Source organism: Pinus tabuliformis, chromosome 2_2 (genome assembly GCF_031772625.1).
Source record: "Pinus tabuliformis cultivar Carrire ecotype Pingquan chromosome 2_2, CPIR1, whole genome shotgun sequence".
Lineage (NCBI taxonomy): Eukaryota > Viridiplantae > Streptophyta > Pinopsida > Pinales > Pinaceae > Pinus > Pinus tabuliformis.
In genome coordinates this window covers 258,097,184-258,115,645 of record NC_142300.1, presented here as the reverse complement: position 1 = coordinate 258,115,645, position 18,462 = coordinate 258,097,184, and the positions used below count along the sequence as shown (strand labels likewise).

The 18,462-nt window shown below is 33.2% G+C and overlaps 1 pseudogene; it reads right to left on the bottom strand.

Moving 5' to 3' along the window:
* Positions 1-16,868: 16,868 nt before the first annotated feature.
* Positions 16,869-17,624, bottom strand: LOC149192278 (NDR1/HIN1-like protein 1; annotated as a pseudogene).
* Positions 17,625-18,462: the final 838 nt, after the last annotated feature.

Below are 18,462 nucleotides of genomic sequence, written 5' to 3'. Positions count from 1 at the left end.
GACACTGTGACAAGAGCACTCTGCAATGAAAATTCTCCACATTGAGCCAATCTTGAGCACTTTGATGCAACATCTGAGAGGTGTGGACTAGGAGGAAGCTCTACTTCGAACCAACCCTGAGCACTCTATAACGTAACCACACCTCAAGTGTTTCTAGCTTCCCTTCTCTACTTCTTCTACCCAAGTATGTTCAACACCCTCTCCAAATTGGGCAGAAGTGGGTAGGATTTAATTGGGCATCACTGGTTATATCTTATTAATTAGGATTTAATAGTATTTAGCCAGATTTTTGTTTTAATGAGTTTGTTTATAGCCATACACTGCAAGAGTTATATATTTAAATAATACCCAATATTCTTTTGGCTCTTTAGATAAAGAAGATACATTTTCCTTTTTTGTCGGATTTTAACTTCTATGGATGTTTTATAGCCATTAGGGAAAGAATTCTATGTTCAAATGGTTTTGAATTTCGTTGGGGTCATCTCATAAAGAAGGCATGTGTTGCTCAATTGTTGGATTTTAACTTTTATGAGCTTTTTATAGCTACACAAGCAAAACATTTTATGTTCAAATGGTACCCAATTTCCTTTCGGGTAACCCCATAACCAAGATTTGTGTTCCTCTTTAGTCTGATTTCTAATTATATGAGTTTTTTATGGCAATATATGGCAGGCAGTTTATATTCAAATATATGATTTAAAATTGTGCATCTCGATACTTTAGGGTTACAAATTTCTCAGTTTGCACGTTTATTGTTCTCTTCAAATTGTGATAGGGATGTTACTATGAAACATTCATAAATAGATAGGTCTAATAACTTGGCTCTTGTTATGAGCATGGCGATTTCAATGTCTTCCTAGAGATGCATAAGATCCACAATGCATATATTCAAATGGTGCCCAATCTCCTTTTGGGTCATCGTTTAATGAAGAGTCATGTTCCTTTTTAGTGGGATTTCCACTTTTACGAGTTTTTGATAGCCATATGGGACAAGTATTTCAAATTCGAATATATGATTTAAAATTCTATGCATTCCCTTAAACCTTAGGGTTCCACATCTCTTAGTGCGCATATTTATTCTTCCCTTCGAATTGTTAAGAGGTTAAGAATCTCTATGGTTAAATTAAGAGGTAGAATTTGGTTATAATGGAGGGAGAGGTAGATTTTATAGCTCACTATATGTATCATTCCTTCTACAGTTTAAGCAAGGTGCTCTAAAGTTTAAACATAAGTGATTTCCTTACCTTTTAATTGTTTTTATTTGTGAAATATCACCGAAGCAGAAGCCAGGATGGAGAAAATTTTTAGGTTATATTGGACCTATAGTTCTTGTGTCCATAGCCTTCATGGATCCTGGAATGTGTATGTAGTTACTAATCTTTAACAATTTTATTTCGTATATATTTGGGTATCGATGTTGATATCGAGAATTACAGTTGTGTCTCAGTGGCGTCTGATTTGCAGGGAGGGGCTAGGTTCAAATATGAGGTATTTAATAATAATAATAAGCTCTCGAATGAGATGATTGATTCTGATTAATTACTTTTTTTATCAGAAGAATTTAGAATTCATCCTAATATAATATTGTTTGCTCAATTTTTTGTAGTTACTCTAGGTCATTCTTGTGATGTCTATAAGTGGCTTGATTATTCAATATCTTGCATCGAATTTTGGAGTTGCAACAGGTCTGTCCCTCATATGTTTTCTCTACCAAACAATTATATGAATTGAGATTATGCTCACCCCTGAACCTGCTAGTCCATCAGGTAAGCATCTCGTGCAACACTACAGGGAAGAATATCCAAGAAATCTAAATTTTATCTTATGGTTCCTATCAGAAGTGGGTGTCATTGTTGCAGATATTCCTGAAGGTTAGCATTTCAAGAATGATTTTGCAAAGTAAACTTCTTTTATTTTGATTTCTGATGCAATAATCTTATTTTATTTTACTCCGTGTGTCAAAATGAAACTGCAACTAATGCAGGATTTTAATGAGAATATTGATTTTTGTTGGAAAATGAATTCAACTGCAACTAATGTAAAGAATATTGATTTTTGTTGGAAAATGAATTCAACTACAACTAATGTAGAGAATATTGATTTTTGTTGGAAAATGAATTCAACTACAACTAATGTAGAGAATATTGATTTTTGTTGGAAAACAAATTCAACAGTATTATTAAGAATGGTATGAAAAATAATGTACATAGTACATATAAATATGCACTATATACAATAGGTAAACCATTGATTTAGTTTCCTAAGTTTAAATGATAAATAATTGTCCACAAGAACCCTAACTGAATAAGGGTTAACAATTTTACCCCAATTTACTTCATTCATTGTTTCTAATTTTCTCGTCCCTTCGTGTTTTTATCGCAGTGCTGGGAACTGCATTTGCTCTTAACATGTTGTTCCATATACCTACATGGGCTGGTGTTCTTCTAACTGGATTCAACACACTCACTCTCATTGGAGTGCAGAGATTCGGGGTGCTCCATCCGATCCTTTCGACTATACTCTATGCATCTATTTCAAGACAAAATGACAATTCATTTTTCTTATGTAACCTGGTTACTTCAAACTCTTGGTTTTCTCTATGTTGCAGAGACATTGTACCGGGCAACAACGTTGAATTTATTTCAGATTCTATGGTGTTGTCTCTATCAATTTGCAGTGATTTGTTATAGCTTCAGCCTCAAAGATGAAGGTCAACTCGATGTTCGATGTTTTCTTTTGCAGTTAGAAAGCTTCAAGAACAAGGTGGTCAGTGAAAAATCATCTTTGTTAAAGTAGTTCCAATATTTTCTAGACTGTTTCAATCAAGGAGAGGGATATAATCCCAATTTGTTTTTGTTTTTCCTCCTATAAAAGAAACTTCTGTAATTAGAAATGTTTGCGATCTCTAATCAAACCATAAGAGAAAATAGTTGGTTGGCGTTATGTTTTTTCAATGCACTAGGGCTTTGGATAATTTATACTCTTATATGCAAGGTGGGTAAAATGTGTTGAAAACAGTCACTGCCAATGTTGACTTGTGTGTCCTTGTGGACAATTTCCTTTTACAGACTTGTGAACCTTTACATTTATTATTAGTTCAAAGGCACTACAAAGGAAATTTTTTAGGCATGATATGATCAGGTTCTTGTCATGAAATCGAGACATGAGTTTGCTGCTTTTGCACGTTAATTGGTAATCGACTAGCTGTTGATTCTGTATTCAATTTAGAGTTATTTTGTTACAATGCATCCTTTTGTTTCCTGGCAATAAAACTTGATGCGCACATGGCTTTCTATATCATGGAAATTGAATACTTTTGCAGTGGGACTAGGAAATGTACAAAGTTGGCTATATGGAATTAGTATGAAGAATATAGACAAACACCTACAAGGTAGCATCAACATCAAGAATTTGTAGTTGCATAGAGAAATCACATAAGCAACAGGAACATGCCCATAACCCAATATTGTGGAATGTAGAAAATTTTCATTCTAAAGTTGCAGAAGATGGGAGAACTGCAAAACATGCCCATAACCCAATATTGTGGAATTTAGAAATTTTGCATTGTAAAGTTGCAGGAGATGGGAGAACTGCTAAACCTATCTTTCTGAAAGAAGCCTATAACCTAGCATTGTGAAATTCAAATGCTCACAAGCACAACACCCTGAATTGCAAAATACAATAACCTGTGTTAGGGAGTTGCATAACCAGAATCCACAAACAGGCATCACAAAATGCAACATTATAAATTGCAGAATACAACACCCTTCAATAGCGATTTGCATTTCAAGTCAGCGATGGCCTTGAGAAGCTTGGAAATAATCTTAACCAAGTCATTCACTATAGAAGGAAAATTGAAATTCCTTGCAATTGTGATCTTGTCACCAATATATATACTCATCCAATAGGGGATTAATTTTGGGTAGTCACTGAAAAATGAATTGTATTTAGAATATTGTGTGCATTATGCCTTGTAAAATCACTATAATCTAAAGAAGTATGATAGTATAACTGCTATATTTTTGTCTAATGACTCTTAAAAATGTTTCTATAGATTTCTACCTGCATTTATGAAATAGCACAATAGGTACACTAGTGTCAGAGGTTTATTATGCATTAGTAAAATATGGAAGTGAAAAATAGAGGCAACATCCCACATCTATTGGGCATCGAGAAATGAAGATGACAAGAAAATCCCTGCAAGGTAGCATCCACAACAAGAGCTCATAAGGCGATGAACATCCCTATAACCAAATATTGTAGAATTTAGAAGATTTTCTTTCTTAAGTTGCAGAATCCAGGAAAACTGCTACCTACATTTATGAAAGCAGTAACCCTATAATCTAGCATCGTGCAATTCAAATGCTTACAAACAGAGATTGTGGAGATGGAAAGACCACAGAGGCATTGCAGAATATAACAGCCTGAATTGTAGAACACAACACTCTGCAATAGCCAGTGGTATTACCATTGAATGACGACCTTGAGAATCTTATAAAGAAGCTTAACCAATTTATTCATTATGGATGTTGAGTTGATATTATTTGTAGTAGTAACAGACATATCATGTAACTGATGCACATGAATATTTCTATGTTCCACCAAGTTTCCAGGATGGGGGGTGTGGAAGTGGGGGGAATTAAAAGGGAGATATGTGGGAGCATCCCTAAATTTTAAAGACATTCAGGGAGGATAGGGGGATGTTAGGGTCCCTAGCATAGGGGTCCCCATCTCCAAAATTAAAAAAATAAAATAAAAATAATGATAAAATCTCAACAATAACAATTCATCCCATGCAAATTCATCATTGTGTAATCTAGTGGAAACACTATAATGTTGCCAATCCTGAAATCTGTTTAGTTTGTTGAATTCTGAATGGGATATAAAATTCTACATTCTCCATATGATGTCTGATGAGGTTGGAATCACCCTCAAACATCTCGAAACAATTTAAAGTAGACTGTGAGATAAAGGAGTGTCACTTGAAAATTTTCACTTTACTTCAAGAATGTAATATTACTATTAATTACTAAAGTCACAGAGTCCTCAAAGCTCAATCTCCTATTTTTTTCGTATCTTCATTTTATTGAACAAAAAATAGACTCAAAGCTCAATCTCCTATTTTTTTCATATCTTCATTTTATTGAACAAAAAATTTGATGCGAGGGGGTCTGGGCATCCCTGTTCTAGGGGAGGGGCCACCAAACATCCCCTTTTTGGTAAAATGCTTCTCTCACACCAGGGAAATGTTGCCCCGAGTTTCCCCAAAAGGGGGATGTGGTGAAATGTTTTTCCAGGAACCCCCATCTCTGGAGTGTGTGGTAAATGTTGGGGGTGTGCTCTCCAATCTGGGGGATGCATCCCCATGTAACACTGGAATATTCAATAGGGGGATTAATTTGGGTAATGAATGAAACTTAAATTGTATTTACGATATTGAAACTTAATCTAAAGAAGTATGATATTGTTATTACTGATATATGTTTGTCCAATGATTTTTTGAAATTGTCCATGTGGATTTCTACCTGCGTTTGTAAGCATAGCACAATAAATACAGTAGTGTTAAAAGTGTTAGTATGCAAAGTTCAAAGCCTTTTATCCTGTGTTATAACTTGGGACATTGCAGATGAGAAATTTGGAGGTGATCATTGCTTTTCTTGTACTTACAATGTTTGGTTGTTTCGTTGGAGAGCTAGCATATGCAAAGCCTAAATCCAATGAGGTGTTAAAAGGAATGTTCATTCCTAGTTTAAGAGGAAGTGGAGCAACTAGTATTTCCATTTCTCTTATTGGAGCTTTTCTTACACTGTAAGCCCCTATCACTTGTCTGTTTCATTAATTCAATTCAATGAATATGTTTCATCAGCGCAAAGTAGTAATGATTAGAAAATCTGGCCAAACATTTCCTCCTATGATGCAGATGAAGCGTTGGGCATTTAGTTGCACAGTAATAAATGGAGTAGCTTTAAGTGCAATTTCTTTCGAGTTTCTAGCAGTTTTCTAGACAAAATTTTGTGAAAATGTTTATGGACAAATTTTGATTTGTGTTGTTTAAATTGGTTTTTTTGACTACATATATGGATTCAACACCCTCAAAAACCTCTGAATCACTTCGATTGTGAAGAGTTCACATGTCAAACTTGTGATTTCAATGAATGTCAGCTAGAACAAACTAGATAGAAAAGTAAACTAGAAAACTTTCCAAAAAATCGCACTAGAAAACTACTAGGTCATAAATCCCTCAAACAATGTGTATCTTATGATGTACAAAATTTAGTACTATGGTATTCAGTGTTTATTTATTACCTTCACAAAATGTAATTGATCTTGTCATCCCCCACATCCAAATACAATTTATTTCTTCACTCTGCCTTGGTTCTCTCCTACAAAGTATCACCAACTATTTTTTGAGTTAATGTAAGTACTCTTCCATAGTTTAGAGAATTCTTAAAATAACTGGAATAGATTATTCGTGTACTTTTTGTTGTGATTTATTTACAAATTAGATTGATTTTCGATGGGTTGTTGAAATTACAAGTTTTCATTATGGAAATTATGAAATGTAATTATTCCACTCAGAATAAGGTCTAATAGTCCCATCTACAAGAACAAAATTTGTAAAAGTACATTGAAAAACATGATTCTTCAACCCAAACTATCATAGTAATATAGTAATATATAGTAATATTGGATTCTTCTTTATTGGTCTATACTTGATTCTATATCATCAAGTATGTGAAGCAATTGCAAGATAGGATCAAGGCACTCAAGGAGCGGGGTCCCAAATAAAACTGTGCAGTCAGTTGTGTATGTGAAGAACATGGAGCTCTGCACCGATGATCAGGATGCACTCATACTTTCTCCTTCTTCCATTAATTCCTCTTCTCAAATCAACAATTCTTCCTCACACATATTCTCTGTATTATAGAAAGAGATTCTGTGTATTACAATTACAGTTTATTGGAGTTACAGTTTAAAATGTAATCACAAATTGAAAGGACAATGAATTATAATAGTTCCAACTAATACTCAGCTGAGCTTATTCCTATTTCTATCTTCCAATGACTTTGGAAAGGAGCGCACCCCCCCCATAATTTAGTGGTAACATTAGTTTCTATTTTCTATATATATTTCCACCTCATTGAACTTTCTTTAGTGATTTGAATAAATGCTCCAAGGAGTACAAACCCTGATCTTATAACATTGATTGGGTCTTCCTTTGATAAACATAAAGATGTAACGTTATGTGTGTGCTTGTAGGTTTGCAAATGCAATGAAAAACACACCTCTGAAATTGTCTTATGTGTACCAATGTATTGGATGTGATTCATTCAATTAGCAGTCTTTAGCATGAACTGTCAAGAAGGTATGCTTAACTTTCCATTTTAAAAGATGGTGATAACTCTTCAATTTTTTTAGGCACAAAATAAACTGCATAGAAGCTTTAGATCTTCAAATGTTTTTAGAAACCTGTTTTAGCAATGTACACCAAAGTAATGAAATCATTTTTTTTAAAATTGTGTTGTAAAATATATGCAAGTTTAGTCTTGCTTCAAATTTAGCTAATACTTGCAACCCATGGCCTTGGTATGCTCAAGAATAACAGTGTACGATATGCACCTGGTTGTGGCCCAGTTGTTCCTCAAGAATGCAGTGATTGTGGCAAGAAATTTAATATGGTTGGGCCCATATGGTCTACCCCAATTCATGATCATGACTGGGTTTTGTCCATATTATCAAATGTTGTTGCCCTCAAATATCATTATCCCGAATATGACAAAATATATGTTGTATTGACCTCAATTTATGAGGTAAGGGTCTTTTCAGTCAACAATGAATCATAACATGTAAAGTTAATATTGATTTGCCACAACATACAATGGTATAATGCATACAACTTACAATGATGTGATAAATGTGGGCAATTAATTTGGAGTAGCAACATTTCATGAACATAGCAAGATAGCATTCCCTTTGTTTGCATTTTATTTGGAAGGTTCATTTCTTAAGTACATGTGATCATATCATAGAGTATTTATCCTACCATACCTAGATGGCATTTGGTGCTTTCTATTTGCCATTTATTTTTTATACATTATATTAAGTATCAGCTAGATAGGAAAATTATTGCTAGTGGCCTTTATTGAGAGGAGCTAGAAAAAGCACTCAAACAGATAAAGATCTTAGCTTCCTGAATCAATCCTTAAGCATAGGTTTGCTTTGCACAAGAGATTCTCCTGAAGGATGACCTACTATGATGGACATTGTGGGCACACTCCAATCCATTAGAGACACTTTTCAAGGCATTGGTGGCATTCCAAAACCGTAATCAGATTTCACATGTTTGTTGGGTGATGCAAGTACAACTCACAACAACAATGCTAGCGAAAGCTAGAGCTCTTGTACATTCTAGAGTGTTGTAACAGAGTAGTGATTGTGTCACTAGACTATATAATATTTTGAGTCCATTGCCATTAGCTGCATGTAGTGTGAGTTTTATTTTCCTCTTTATTGTTGCAAAACTAGTCTTATTCCCCTCTCCTTTTCTATGGATGTCTATTGTTGAGCACATGTGGGTCTAAATATAAAGTTACATTATCCATCCCTTGTTGACTTGTCTCAACTTGCCTTTTACTGCCCCATGAAACATTGGGAATTGACATCCTGTATTCATCAATGGCTGAGCGATGAATGTCTTGGAATCTAATCACCAATCTTCTTCTTTTCAAGAAGTAGACATTATAATTTTGTAACTTTATCTACCAAACCTATTGACAGTGCGAGCATATCATTTATTTTTTGCAACTGGAATATCCCTCTGATTTATGTTTGCATATACATCACATACACTATTGGTAGTAAATTGGATCAATATATAGTCTTCACTATTGGTTTTACATTGTAGAAAACTGATAGGTTTGTGTCCTGAGATTTATTGTCTTTTACTGAAGAATTCAACTCTGCAATTTTCTGGCAATGGCATGGGCACAAAGATATTTTTGGAAGGAAAACACGCACCACACCTAAGATGTCGATTCTTTCCCACACACCCTTCTAATGTATAACCATACAAACTATCACTTCAAACAGCAACACCGAACTCCCCAGAATAACAAATGAATCAAACCTGAATTAGAATGAAGTGCGTGCTTGTTGGGTGATGATATTCAACTCCTATCCATGCAAGCTCATTTATCCTTCATCCAAACTCAATCTGATTTAGATACTTCATTCATCCTTTAGTTCAGCGCATGAGTTGAGACTGTTTTCATTGAATTTAGCCTTCTATTTTCCCTTATGGTGTGTCTTTTTATGGGCCAATTCAATTATGTGGGGATGCATTACGTGATTTTGTAAGAAATAACAATGAGAATTTTTATAGTGGAAGTTTTGAAATAGTTTTTTTTTAAGATGTTTTTTTAAGTACATTTGAATATCTATTTTTAATTAACTTTGTATCACACTATTGATAAATTTGAAAGTCACACTTTCTTCAATCAAGCTTGCCACTTTAAGATAATAGTTAGAAATTTATTATGCAATTTGCACTTTAGAAAAAATGTAAGCTTTATTTTTTTATCTATGATTTTTGTTTATTCTTGTAGTGTGTTTTGGTTCCTTTTCTTATTGCATTATCAAATCCAATGTCTCTCTTGCACTTTCCAAAATATGTAAGCTTTATGTTTTTTTTTTGTTTCTTTTTGTAGTGTGTTTTGGTTCCTTTTCCTATTGCATTATCAAGTCCAATATCTCTCTAGTGTGTTTTGGTTTCTTTTCCTATTGCATTATCAATTCCAATATCTCTCTACTAGTGAAACCCCTTTACAATCAGTATCTCTCTAGATTTCCTACTTCTCCAATGCTTAACACATGATAACTTTGGCATAATTGCATATGAAAAGTACATCTTTCCACTTAAGTTTTCAACAAATTCCTTTGGTGTGAAGCAAATTCTCAATTGATGTCACTCATCAACAAAAATTCAAAGCACTTTATAAATCCTTCATAATCCAATGGGATAACTCAAAATAATATAAATGGGGTCTACATTATATTTTATTTTCATGGGATAGAGTTTTTAATTCTCTCTTACGTAGATCTTCCCCTCTTTTGGCACTAGCAACCTGCCTCTTGGTGTGGCCTAAATCTTTAACGATGCGCTCTTTATAGAGTCTATCTTTATAGATGCCTGTATACATGAACATTTAACTGTATACTAATATAAGATTTTGAAATTTTTTGCTAGAGATATAATCTGCCTCTCTTTGCACCTTTTGGGGCAATTTCTAGTTTTAGTAAGTTAAAAATATGGTCTGCATGATTATAGTTTTTATAAAGATTATAGATCATGTGTCATTTTTTTTTAAATCAATGGCTATAAATGTAGTTTTCAGGATTGCCATAACTCTTCACGTAATTCTTTAAAGTGTGCTAGCTCAATGGAAGAGCGCCTGCCTTACAAGAAGGAGGTTGGTGGTTCGATTCCACTGTGCGCTAACATGAATTAATCAATGATTTTGTAGTTTATTTTTAATTAAATGTTTTTTATATCGATTTATTTCAATGGTGAGATATTTATGGATTCATTGCTTTATATTGTCTTTGGAGAGACAATAACTAGTATTAAAGACATATTATTTCTAATCTGAGTCTTGTCTCTAGAGAGAAAAAAATGAAATTGTCTCAAGAGAGACAAAAATGAAATTGTCTCCTAAGAGACAATAATGCTTGTGTTATATATTGTCTTTATAGAGACAATTTTTTAAGACAATATTTTTTAAGACAATAATTTTTGAGACACCAACTTAAAGACAATATTTAAGACAATACACAAGTTAAGACAATTTACCCAAATATTGTCTGAAATATTGTCTTAAAATCCCCCTTTATGTAGTAGTGGTACCCAAGTTTAAACGAATCACACGGGTGATACCCCAACATACATCAACCATATGTTCATGTGCCATAGTTTAATTGGATATATTATAAGGTATGAAATGGGGGATATGTGAACTATATATTATAGTTGTGACACTATTTAGTTTTAAATCCTATGTTGAATATTGATTATGTGAAATTGAAAAATGGTAAGTTCTATGCCTTATCAACCCATGTTTTACTAAGATCCTATAAATGATATAAGGGGAGTACTTTCATAATCAACTATGATGAATGTAATATTTTTTACATTTATCTATGATACATAAAAGGATAAGAAAATAAACTTGTGATTGGAATATATTCATTATTACATTAACTAGGTGTCGTGCTAACAGTCAAGGAAAACAAGAGCACCCTCTTAGGATCATTCAGTAAGAAATTCATAATGATTTCAAGCATACTAAAAATAGTAAAGGAAGACTATACCCTGGATGATGAACAAGTACATGGGTACTAACAAGAAAACACTAAGCATAATTACAAGTAAAATAATATGAAAAAACGATACTTCAAATATATGTTCAAATGTAGAAAATTCATAATCAAATATTTTTTTGGTATGAAGTTGAGGTATGTTATGCCCTTGTCTGACATGACCCCTATATTTTAGCATGACTAACCTACCAACTACGTTCCCTGATGTTAACCACAACTCCACTAGAGAAATTAGACCACAGGGTTAAAAAGAATGGCTTTGGCTAAGCATCCTTAGGGCCATGCAGGGAAAGGAGCGACGGCCAACCCAAATAAGAATCTCGATAATCTACAATATGGGGATAGTTATCCCAATTTCCCTCCTCCACCATGTATCTTCCTCACAAAAACCCATGAAAGGTCCCATAAAACCACTTGGTAGATATCCAATTATGCACCAGAGGAAGACCTGGACTATCATGCCCCTTCTGGATTACACCAACAACACTAAAGATAATGCTAAAGTTTCCCCACCACTAGAAGACCATCTGCCACATAGTGAAAAACATAATAACAAACCAATAGGAGAACCAAACAAATCATAACATAGCAACATGGTGAGAAAATGAAAATGGAGGCAAACACACTCCTTGACCCCTAGCCTGATAGATACAAACACACTCCCAGAATCTCCATACAGTCACTATAACAAACTAGTGAACAAAATATAATCTCTGAAAAATAAGAACGAAACAATAATTAGATTCATTACTAGAAAATGGAAACCAAGGACTATACCTCTTATATTCAACCTAGAAAAGAGCCTAATTCTACGACAAATAAGAGAAAGGAAGGGTAGTGAAAAAATACAGAGAATGATAAGTAAAAATATGCAAGTTTCCGTCCTACCTAGTTTCCTATCTAGTGGTACTGCATATTAACCAATTGAACTTAAGAACACGAATTATGAGAAGCCATTTGCCTTTACCTTCAATGAGCTAAAACAACGAAGGCTTGAAGCTAACTGCTAGCACTCCTAGGTGTATCCTTAATTAGGTTTGATGCACCCTTTTGCTAAATAGATTTCCGAAGCATCTTACCTCCGAAAACCTTTCGCATCTAGTATTCTTACTTACAATATGCACCCCTATTGTACATTGATACTCCACAATGTTATATGTTACTGTGAAAGCTTGTAGAGTGCCTAAGCTCACCAAAGTTGTTCCATGATTCTTGCTCAACCAGATATAATGTTCTCTTACATGACAGGGACCTTCCACACTTTTCACCATTGGAATTTGCCTAGATAGGTGATCAACCACTCCATGAATTCATTCAATTGGCCTCTGATACCCTTCACCCACCTCATTAAAATCTGCAAATGTCGAGAAGTGGCTCACCATGATTAGATCGAGAATGTTCACATGGTGTACATGCTCAAAGGCTTCGACTAACCCACAAACCATCTCACACTATTGTTTCATCTATGCAAATGTGCACATTTTAATTGCCACACCACTTAGCATTTAAACACAGTAAGGATGGGTTGCCACATCCCCCATCCTAGTAGTGAGGCAGGATAGTGGAAGCCCATCTGCCACTTTCAACCTTGATTATCACCCCATTCAAGGTTATTTTAAGTTATTATTATTACTATTGATTATAAATGGAATTAATGTATGCGTTAAACATATATACATTTTTAAAAACATGAAACAATATTCTTATCAATGTAGATTCACCCCCACTTTACCATGTCAATTCTTAACTTGCAAATAGCTCTCAATTCCATACATAGGCCAATACCATGGCTTATCAATGCCACATGCCCAATATGAAATGTGTTCATATGACATTTTTTTTAATTGACTATTTTGACATAAATTAATTAGAAGAGCGTAACTAATTTGGAGATAACTCTTAACCATGGATCTATGAATACTACTATAATTATTTCAGCATATTTTAATGGAAATTAAATTTCTACCAAACTAAGTTATTGTAAAATAAACATACCTATCAACAAAATAATATAATCTATATAAAAATAAACTATTGTAATCTAATTATCTATTGTAATCTAATTATCTAATATAAATATTGTATAAATATTGTATAGATAAATAAATATATATATATATATATATATATATATATATATATAAATATAAATAATAAAATTTTATTTCTATCAAATCTCATAATACATCCAACATTATTAACTTTTATTTCTATCAAAACTGATAATACATCCAACATTATTATTATAATATTGTATTAATATTAACACAACACCCATAAAGTTTGACGAGGTATTATATATAAATGTGATAAAAACAAATTCGTACAAAAATATTATTATTAAATTGCATAACGCTATTAATAAATTTTATAAATATTAAAAACCATAAAAATGTTATACAGTTCTCTATTGGTTATGAGTTTAGCATTTTAAAATTTACGATTTCAAAACTATTATCACTACCCTAAATTTAGGGTTTCGGATACATGTGTGAGAGAACCTATAAAGATTAGAACCCATTAAAATGTTACACAGTTCTCTCAGTTCTCTATTCGCTATGAGTTTCGCATTTTGAAATTTACGATTTCAAAAATATTACCACTATACAAAATTTAGCGTTCCGGATACATGTGCGATGGAACGTACCCGTGGAGACGGATATTGAACAAGTGGATCTTGCATCCGTTGGTCGAGGGACGGGTCTTATACCAAAAATACTGCGCATGGGCCAGTGATTAACGTGTTCTGATTGGGGGGTCATGAGTAAGAGAGCACATATGGAATGGCATGTAGCCAAAACTCTTTATCTTCTGCCGCCAATAATAAATAACTTTCAGTTAAGAAAAAGTACTTTAATGGTGTATTTAATCACAAATGTCCATAAAGAGTAAATTAATGGTGTATTCAATCACAAACGTTTTAAAGCTTCTAGAGTAATCTTATATTATATTGCTTAATATTTAAGTTAAATATATAATAATCTCATTACATATATTACAAATATATAATATATTTATAATTAATATTTGTATCAGATGTTGCAAAGGAAACATTCGCTGTAGAAAAGAAATTAGTATCTTGAATTGTTTTGTAAAATCGTTGTAATTTCTGCAAAGTATTGTAATGTTTTAAAATGATATATTTAGAATGTCTACATGTTGAAAGTTATATATTATTACTACATAAGGACCAGTGATAGGGTAAGATAAACGAGTAAAAGAGTGATAGGGTAAGATAAAAGGGTTTAAATTCCCTCAAAACTCAAATGACACTCACAACTTCTTGAGCACTCATGTTACACTCACAACTTCTTAAGCACCCATGTTCTCACAGTTTATGGGTGCTTAACACAGGGAACTCTCTAATCACCTAACCCAATAGCGAAGGTGAATAGTAACCTTCCCATAGGGGGAGGATGATTTTTCAATAATGAACTCACACATCACGATGACTTTAAGTTTGAAAGCAATGGTGTTTTTCTACCAAATACAACTATATAAACCATAGAAAGAGCAAAAGTGGAAAAAATGGTTGACAAGCTCCTTACAATAACTAGAGATAAACACATAAAGATGTTCCCCCATCTCGTCATCTATTTTACCAACTTCTTTTCCATTGCTTGCCCCTCTAAGCTCCACTAACTGGTAAAAAAATATCTATCTTGGTGAGAGTGCAAAATAAGAAAACCTTCAGGTACATTGTAATTACTTCAAGTGACTCAGATCCTTCAACTACTAGACTTCTTGTCATGGGCTTTGAAACATGTATATTGTTACAAAAAATTCAACTAAAGGCTAATTTTGGAATTGACAAGCTTCGAAAAATAAAAATAAAAATAGAGTGCATGTCATGTTTAAAAACTAATATGCAATGGATATGAGTAATGACTCTTGTAAAATAAAATTGTCATTGTAAATAAAAGCTAAGGTCAAAACTACAACAAAATATATGCTATCAAATTCATAATCAATGAACATTATATAAACCATAGAAGAAACTAACATGAAAACTCAATACAAAACCTTACTCTCAACAAACCTTTAAAAAAAAATGAAATATAAAGCAGAAAGAAAGAAACTAGTCCATTCGCTGTGTCGAAAAGGTACCCGTGAACTTTATATTTACAATCAGGCCTTGTTAACTATTGTTTCAATTTCACAATTGGTCTCTCTGCTTTGTATCCCTCCCTAGCAATGCCTTTGACCCAGTAGGGCTTCTATTTGCATTCTATGGAAATCACAGTTGTCCTAAAGAAAGACACTGTCGAAGTCAGAAATTTGGAGATAAGATTTTGGAAAGATCCCAAACTTTAATGGAGCTAGCAAACCTCTATGAAACTAGGAAGGAGAAGATTGCTACATATACATTGTATTGAAACTATTTTTCCATAAACAAGTATCTTGAAGAAAACCTCCAAGTACTTAGTAATTACTTCAAGTGAATCAAATCCTTCATCTACTAGACTTCTTGTCATGGGCTTTGAAACATGTATATTGTTACAAAAAATCTAACTAAAAGCTAATTTTGAAAATTCATAAGCTTGGCAAAAAAATATATATTTAAAAATAGAGTACATGTCCCGTTTAAAAAATAATATGCAATGGATATCAATAATGACTGTTGTAAAATAAAATGGACATTGTAAATAAAAGCTAAGGTCAAAACTACAACAAAAATATATGCCATCAAACTCATAATCAATGAGCATTATATAAACCATAGAAGGAGCTAACATGAAAACTTAATACAAAACCTTACTCCTGACCAACCTTCTAAAAAAAATGAAATATAAAGCAGAAAGAAAGAAAGTGGTCCATTCACTGTGTCGAAAAGGCACCCCGTGAACTTTATCTTTACAGTCAGGCATTGTTAACTATTGTTTCAATTTCACACTTGGGCTCTCTACTGTGTGTATCCCTCCCTAGCAATGCCTTTAACCCAACATTTCTTCTATTTGCATTCAATGGAAAGAACAATTGTCCAGAAGAAAGACATTATCAAAGTTAGAAATTTGGAGATAAGATTTATGGAAAGATCCCAAACTTTAATGGAGTTGGGAAACCTCTATGAAACTAGGAAGGAGAAGATTGATACATATACATTGTATTGACACTATTTTTCCATAAACAAGTATCTTGAATTAACTTATTACTTCTTGGAAACTTACTACTTCTATGAAACGATTCCATCAATCTCCAATTACGAGAAATAAAAGATTCCAATATCTATACTAATATTCGCTATTGAACTCAGAAAATGATCACCTTGAAATTAGAAGAAATTGAAACTTGATCTCATATGGGTGTAATTCTTATCAACATCAAAAGATTGAAATAGAATTGAATGATTCAACTAGAATTGATTGATCCAACTATACAAGGTTGTCCCTTTTTTACATATCATCTTCTTTTGTAGATGTTTAGAACTCTCAATGCAATAGAAAATACATTTCCAGCTGCACATTATTGCTCTAAACTAGACATTATAATGTCTATACCAATGACCCTTTCATCCTCTCGGAATTCAGGTGCTCTCACACGACAAGAGCCAAGGGAACAGAATTCTGATATAAAATGGGAGCCAAGACACTAATATCCTTGGGGTCTTGGTAGAAAGGGGGCAATGCACACTCGACCGTGATTTGCTAATCCAGGTACGAGGCGTACGTGCTCTAGCTGTCATAGATGACACTGATCCTATAATTGGGGTTAAGTGACACCACCGTGAATTGCAAGATGGAAGTGAGCAATCTGTCTCTCACATTCAGCTCGTTGATTGTAGCATTTTGCAGGTAGAATCGTGGCTCGTTCGGATCGAGCGCTAAGAAGATGACGAGGATCACAAACAACACAATGAAGAGAAATGCCAACAGATCCTGTAGAAATCTCCTGAAGGGAAACTCTTCCCACCAGTGGAAATGGTGGTCGCAATCATTGCGTGTCACACATCCCTTGGCAGATATGGCTAGATTTTTTTGCTTGGTCCCAATGCAAAATTCTAGCCACAAATCAACGGAAAAGCACCAAATTAGCACTGTAATGCTCAGAGCCCTACCACTTCTGATGCTTGGTGTCAAGCAGGAAATAAGAAAATTGAGTTTAAGAAAACCCAGGAAAGATAGACTCTTAAAGAACGGATTGAACACATAGTACTACTAGAATCTTTAGTGCGCTTACAAAGAAAATTCGAGTGGGTCGTTACGGTAACGAACTACCGTAACTTCTACCGTAGCATTTATGAAAACCATTTATGATGATCGGGTGGTGACAATATTTTTAATCGTTTAACATCTCAAATCAACGGTCCAAGATAGTACATGGTGGCACAAAGGGGAGTTCATTTCAAAGGGAAATGCCTTACGACATAATTAATTTCCATCTATATATACCTGGTTAAATTTTAGATATATTATATTTAAAATTGAAACCATCATATAAAAGTGTAATTCATATATGTTATTTATTGGTATCGTCCTTGAAATCACAATGCACTAAATTTGACATAGAATTAAATTTTTAGACATAATTTTAAACTTTGCAAAATAAAAATTGTAGGACTATTTATATGTAAATTATCATATATACATTTTTCATTTTATCCTAAATTTTCATATCAATTATTTTAAATTACATTAAAATTAATAAATTTAAAAAAAATAAAATAGAATAAAATTAGTCTATTTGTATAAATTAGAGGATTGATAGAATACTTATCTCATGATAAATCTCATTTGCATAGATTTAAAAAAAAAAAAAAAAAAACACTTAATTATAACTTTATTTTATTTTTGTGGGGTGAATGTTTGTTAACTAAAAAAATTGTGTTTCCATTAACTAAGACATTCTTTCAATAGTCTCTCATATAGGAGATCTAACCATGACAAAAAATATACTTTCCTTAAACTAAACATAGATAGTTTAGAGCAAAGAGATACAAAGATATTCACGCCAAAGCTGACACTCAAGGAAGATTAGCCATGTATAAGAGGGAAAAACAAAGGAAATCAACAAAAATAACCACTAACTATCACACTTGTCACTGAGGGGTATGAATATGAGCTTATAATCTCAGTAGGTTCTTGTGGA